Source organism: Bison bison, unplaced genomic scaffold (assembly GCF_000754665.1).
Source record: "Bison bison bison isolate TAMUID 2011002044 unplaced genomic scaffold, Bison_UMD1.0 scf7180017864249, whole genome shotgun sequence".
Lineage (NCBI taxonomy): Eukaryota > Metazoa > Chordata > Mammalia > Artiodactyla > Bovidae > Bison > Bison bison.
The window spans coordinates 336,272-342,597 of NW_011494821.1; positions in this window are offsets into that span (position 1 = coordinate 336,272).

A 6,326-nucleotide genomic window follows, 5' to 3' on the forward strand; every position below is an offset into this window, starting at 1 on the left:
GATACCTAATTTTTTTTTTTTTTTTTACCACCATAGCTTTATTTAACACCTCCTTCATGTTAAACAGTTACCATTTATTGCAGTGTGGACATTTAACATTTACTGTCTTAGCAACCTTCAACTACATATACAGTATTATTAACTATAATAATCGTGCTCTATATTAGATTCCCAGAACTTATTCCTCTTAAAACTGGAAGCATGTACCCTTTGATCATCGATTCCCCCTCCCCTGCCAACCCCTGGTAACCAACGCTCTATGTTCAACACCTAATCTTAAAGCACACAGGCCAGAGATGGGCACAGAGGGGCCCCTGGATGGCACTGGTGGGGCTGGCGTGGGGTGGGGGTGGAGCCAGCATGGCTGGGGCCACAGAGTCTGCCCTGAGGGCTTCACTGCAAAAGAGGTTTCAAAGAACACCCCTGCTCCACTGAACATCCCTGTTCCAAAGAACACCCTGTCAGTCTGGGAACTGTGAACTGGGCTGGCAAAGGCCAGTGAAAAAGTTTGCTAAGAGAAGCAGGATTGAAAAGACCCCAGACTGACCTAGACAGCTCTCCAGTAAAGGGTGTCTCCAACAGCCTCCACAGTGGGTAAACTGCACCTTCCAAGATCACTACGACCAACCTTAAACGAGTCTTGAAGCAATTAGGTTTTTTGATTTTATTTTTATTTACAAAAGTAGTATAAACTAATAGTAAAAAATGTTTTGCACACACGCACACACACACCGCGTGTCCTCCCCTCACCACTCCTACTTCTACCCAGAGTTAACCATTTCATGGATATTGTATTAGTCAAGGGTCTCCACAGAAACAGAACCAATGGGATCTGTGTGTACCAATAGGAGATATATTGGCTCATGGGAGTATGGATAAGTTCTGCAGATGAGTCGGTGATCTGGAAACCCCCAAAATCCATCAGAGTAAGATGCAGTCTGAGTCTAAAGGCTCCAGACCCAGGAAGAGTCAATGTCTCCACCTGAGTCTGCAGGTAGGAAAACAACCGTTGTCCCAGTTTGGAGAGGGCCAGGCAGGAAGAACTCTCTCTTACCTTAAGAGGACCGGCCTTCTGGATCTATTCAGGGCTTCAATGGTGTGGAGGAGGCCAGCCCATATTAGGGAGAGCAATCTGCTTTCCCAATTCAAATGTTCATCTCATCCCCAAACACCCTCACAGACACACCCAGAATAATGTTGGACTCACCATCTGTGTCCCAGTCAAGCTGACACATAAAAATGAACCATTTCAGGGTTTCTGTAGGAAGTTTCCTGCGTACGTGCCCATATGCAATACCGCGTATCATGATGTAGTTAGCTTTTTTCACTTTCCCATGTCCTATGGACATTGATCCAGTCTATGCTGTTCCCTGAGAGGTTTTAATTCATTGAATTTAGCCGGGGTAGAGAATTCCAAAATATAGACGTTCTGCTGCTGCTGCTGCTGCTACGTCACTTCAGTAGTGTCCGACCCTGTGCAACCCCATAGACGGCAACCCACCAGGCTCCCCCGTCCCTGGGATTCTCCAGGCAAGAACACTGGAGTGGGTTGCCATTTCCTTCTCCAATGCATGAAAGTGAAAAGTGAAAGTGAAGTTGCTCAGTCGTGTCCGACTCTTAGTGACCCCATGGACTGCAGCCCACCAGGCTCCTGCATCCATGGGATTTTTCAGGCAAGAGTACTGGAGTAGGGTGCCATTGCCTTCTCCGATAGATGTGCCAGATGTTATTAAATCATCCTCTGTGGTGGGCAAGTAGTTGCTGTTTTTGTTTTCACATCTAATACTTCAAGCAATTTTTGCATCTAAGCTTGTTCTGGGTCAAGACTTCCCAATTTTCAGTTGCAAATTTTTCTAGGACTTCTCCTTCAAAATGTATATAATTGGCATTGAATTTAAACACTTATGACACAAATAACACATACAATTTAAAGTCTTATAGGGCTAGAAGCAGTTACCAGACCCTGTTTTTTTCCTTCAGCCATCCCTGCTGTTCTGAGACACCACTTTCAGTATTTTAGCTATTTCCCTTAGACATTTGTACTTTCAACACACACACACAAATTGATACCTCTTTATTTATCAATTGTAGACATTATTCAGTCACTTTTTATCTTGTAGATGGGTATAATTTTCCAATTTAGTCTGTAACAGTTTTTACTTGAATCCTAATTCAGAATCTGTGTTGGTTAGGGCTGTGGCAATATTGTTAATTGCTGAACCAAGTAGTATAATATGCTTACATTTCCTTTTTTGAACAACTTTTGTTTCTTCTGAAGTGAATACTTGAAAATTTTGCATCAGATTCTGTGAATCAATTACTAAGTCTTCCTTAACTGTAAAAAGCCTGACAATGTAATATTCTGCACATGTGATCTGGTCACGTCACCAGTACTTCAGTTGTACTCTTTTCCAAGAGCCATCAGGGTGAATCCAAGTTTTACAGGGCATGAAATGTACACGATTTGGGGCGCCCTCCTTAGGAAAAGATGCAAAATTGTGGATACAAAATTAAACATAAAGAAAAGAAGGCCCAAAAGCTGAAAGCTACTACAAACATCACAAAATCCAGACAACTGATATAACATTTTTAATAACCTTCCAATACACCTGTGAAATCCATTCTCCCCGCCTCCTCTGCTTTTTGGCTGCATACTTATTATTTCCTTCTGCCTGTGACAAAGGTATTGTAAGACTTTCAGAAGAGAAAGATCATTGTGGGTATCCTCCAGCATATTTCTTCTTTACTACTGATGCCAGTGCTTGAGGGAGGCTCATGGCCCACCTTCATTCACCCCTAAGGGAGTCTACACGATGGGTGCCAACAGTACCCCCAAAAGCCATGACTGGGTAGGTGGGCCAACCCTAAGGATAAATTGACTGTAAAGCAAATAACAGGGTCCCTCTCCATTCAAGCCAAACCTGTTTTTCCAACCCAATTTCTTGGTTGGATTAAAAAAAATGCCACCTGACACAGAGGAAGATGTGAAGGAGGGGAAACTGAAGTGGAAAGTGATGGTGGTCATCCTAACTGATTATATTATAATAATAATATACATTATTATATATATTATATTGTCCTTTGGACAGCAAGGAGATCAAACCAGTCAATCCTAAAGGAAATCAACCCTGAATCTTCATTGGAAGGATGGATGCTGAAGCTGAAGCTCTAATCCTTTGGCCACCTGATGCGAAGAGCTGACTCACTGGAAAAGACCCTGATGTTGGGAAAGATTGAGGGCAAGAGGTAAAGGGGGCAACAGAGGATGAGATGGTTGGATAGCATCACTGACTCAATGGACATGAGTTTGAGCAAACTCTGGGAGATAATGAAGGACAGGGAAGCCTGGTGTGCTGTAGTCCATGGGGTTGCAAAGAACTGACTATTATATATGTTGTTGTGGTTGTTCAGTGGCTAAGTCAATAGTCAGTTAGTTGTTTTCATAATTATATAAAAAAAAATTGTGATCATGACCTCAGAGACGTTGTAAGGGGCCTATAGCTGGCCCCTTGAATTCAAGCTCCCATAGACTTCCTGTTGATCCACTTCTGTAACTTTGGCTCCCCCTTCCGTTCTCCTCCCCCTGCCAGCAGTTTTCTTGGGACTTCCCACTCCTGAGAAATCCCTGGACCACCTCTTTCTTCTGGGCTAGATCCTCTCTTCCCTGGATCCATGTGTTCTTTCTTGGTTTATTCCTTCGTTCTGTTGAAGCATCCCCTCCAGTAGCTTCCTGGGAAAGGAATGGACTCTTTTGGGATAGAAGGATTGATCGTTTGTGGAAATATGGAATTCTAGGTTGAAAATGATCTGTCACCATTTCCCACGTTTTCCATTTGCAATGTGCTGCAGCGAGAGCTGACCCTATTCTAGGCCTGATCTCTTGGACAGGAAATTCCTCCCCAACTTTGTGATGTTCCCTTTATCACACGGGTCTGAAAATCACCACTGAAGCCTCAGTTGGGGGGCTCACAGTCATTACACTTAGCTCTCTCCAGGCTTCTTTCATCTGGGAGGGAGGAAAGATATGGTGTAAGGGATGCGTGGCTGCCAGCCAGGTGCTTGGTGGTCCTTGGGGCCATCATGAAGGTACTGATGCTATTTGCTCGAGTTCTGCTCTTGTGTCCCATGCTGGGTTCTGCCTTGCCCATTGCCCTTGGGGTTCCTATGGAAATCTCCAGAGAGGTTTGTCCACATCCCCACCTGCATTTGGTTGCTATCACTATTTTTTAATCCCAGCGGTGCCTCCAGAGGTGTTAATTGCTTTGAGCTTTCCAGGTGGTGCTAGTGGTAAGGAACCTGTCTGCCAATGCAGGAGATTTAAAAGATGTGGATTCGATCCTGGGGTCTGGAAGATCCCCTGAAGAAGGAAATGGCAACCCAATCCAATATTCTTGCCTGGAGAATCCCATAGACAGAGGAGCCTTATGAGCTACAGTCCATGGGGTCACACAGTCAGACACAACTGAAGTAACTTAGCATGCACACACTATTTTTAAAAGGAATTTTAACCATTCTGATAGGTGTGAGGTAATATATTACTGTGGTTTTAATGTGCAATTCTCTGATGGCTAATTTCATTATAGGGGACTAGAATGCAAAAATAGGAAGTCAAGGAACACCTGGGGTAACAGGCAAATTTGGCCTTGGAATACAGAATGAAGCAGGGCAAAGGCTAATAGAGTTTTGCCAAGAGAATGCACTGGTCATAGCAAACACCCACTTCCAACAACACAAGAGAAGACTCTACACGTGGACATCATGAAATGGTCAACACCGAAATCAGATTGATTATATTCTTTGTAGCCAAAGATGGAGAAGCTCTATTCAGTCAGCAAAAACAAGACCGGGAGCTGACTGTGGCTCAGATCATGAACTCCTTATTGCCAAATTCAGACTTAAATTGAAGAAAGTAGGGAAAACCACTTTAGGTATGACCATTCAGGTATGACCTAAATCAAATTCCTTATGATTATACAGTGGAAGTGAGAAATAGATTTAAGGGACTAGATCTGACAGATAGAGCACCTGATAAACTATGGACAGAGGTTCGTGACATTGTACAGGAGACAGGGATCAAGACCATCACCATGGAAAAGAAATGCAAAAAAGCAAAATGGCTGTCTGGGGAGGCCTTACAAATAGCTGTGAAAAGAAGAGAGGCACAAAGAAAAGGAGAAAAGGAAAGATATAAGCATCTGAATGCAGAGTTTCAAAGAATAGCAAGAAGAGATAAGAAAGCCTTCTTCAGTGATGAATGCAAAGAAATAGAGGAAAACAACAGAATACGAAAGACTAGAGATCTTGTCAAGAAAATTAGAGATACCAAGGGAATGTTTCATGCAAAGATGGGCTCGATAAAGGACAGAAATGGTATGGACCTAACAGAAGCAGAAGATATTAAGAAGAGGTGGCAAGAATACACAGAAGAACTGTACAAAAAAATCTTCATGACCAAGATAATCATGCTGGTGTGATCACTCTCCTAGAGCCAGACATCCTGGAATGTGAAGTCAGGTGGGCCTTAGAAAGCATCACTACAAACAAAGCTAGTGGAGGTGATGGCATTCCAGTTGAGCTATTTCAAATCCTGAAAGATGATGCTGTGAAAGTGCTGCACTCAATATGCCAGCAAATTTGGAAAACTCAGCAGTGGCCACAGGACTGGAAAAGGTCAGTTTTCATTCCAATCCCAAAGAAAGACAATGCCAAAGAATGCTCAAACTACCGCACAATTGCACTCATCTCACACGCTAGTAAAGTAATGCTCAAAATTCTCCAAGCCAGGCTTCAGCAATATGTGAACTGTGAACTTCCAAATGTTCAAGCCGGTTTTAGAAAAGGCAGAGGAACCAGGGATCAGATTGCTAACATCCGCTGGATCATGGAAAAAGGAACTGAGTTCCAGAAAAGCATCTATTTCTGCTTTATTGACTATGCCAAAGCCTGTGACTGTGTGGATTACAATAAACTGTGGAAAATTCTGAAAGAGATGGGAATACCAGACCACCTGATCTGCCTCTTGAAAAACCTATATGCAGGTCAGGAAGCAACAGTTAGAACTGGACATGGAACAAAAGACTGGTTCCAAATAGAAAAAGGAGTATGTCAAGGCTGTATATTGTCACCCTGCTTATTTATCATCTATGCAGAGTACATCATGAGAAACGCTGGGCTGGAAGAAGCACAAGCTGGAATCAAGATTGCCTGGAGAAATCTCAATAACCTCAGACATGCAGATGACACCACCCTTATGGCAGAAAGTGAAGAGGAACTCAAAAGCCTCTTGATGAAAGTGAAAGAGGAGAGTGAAAAAGTTGGCTTAAAGC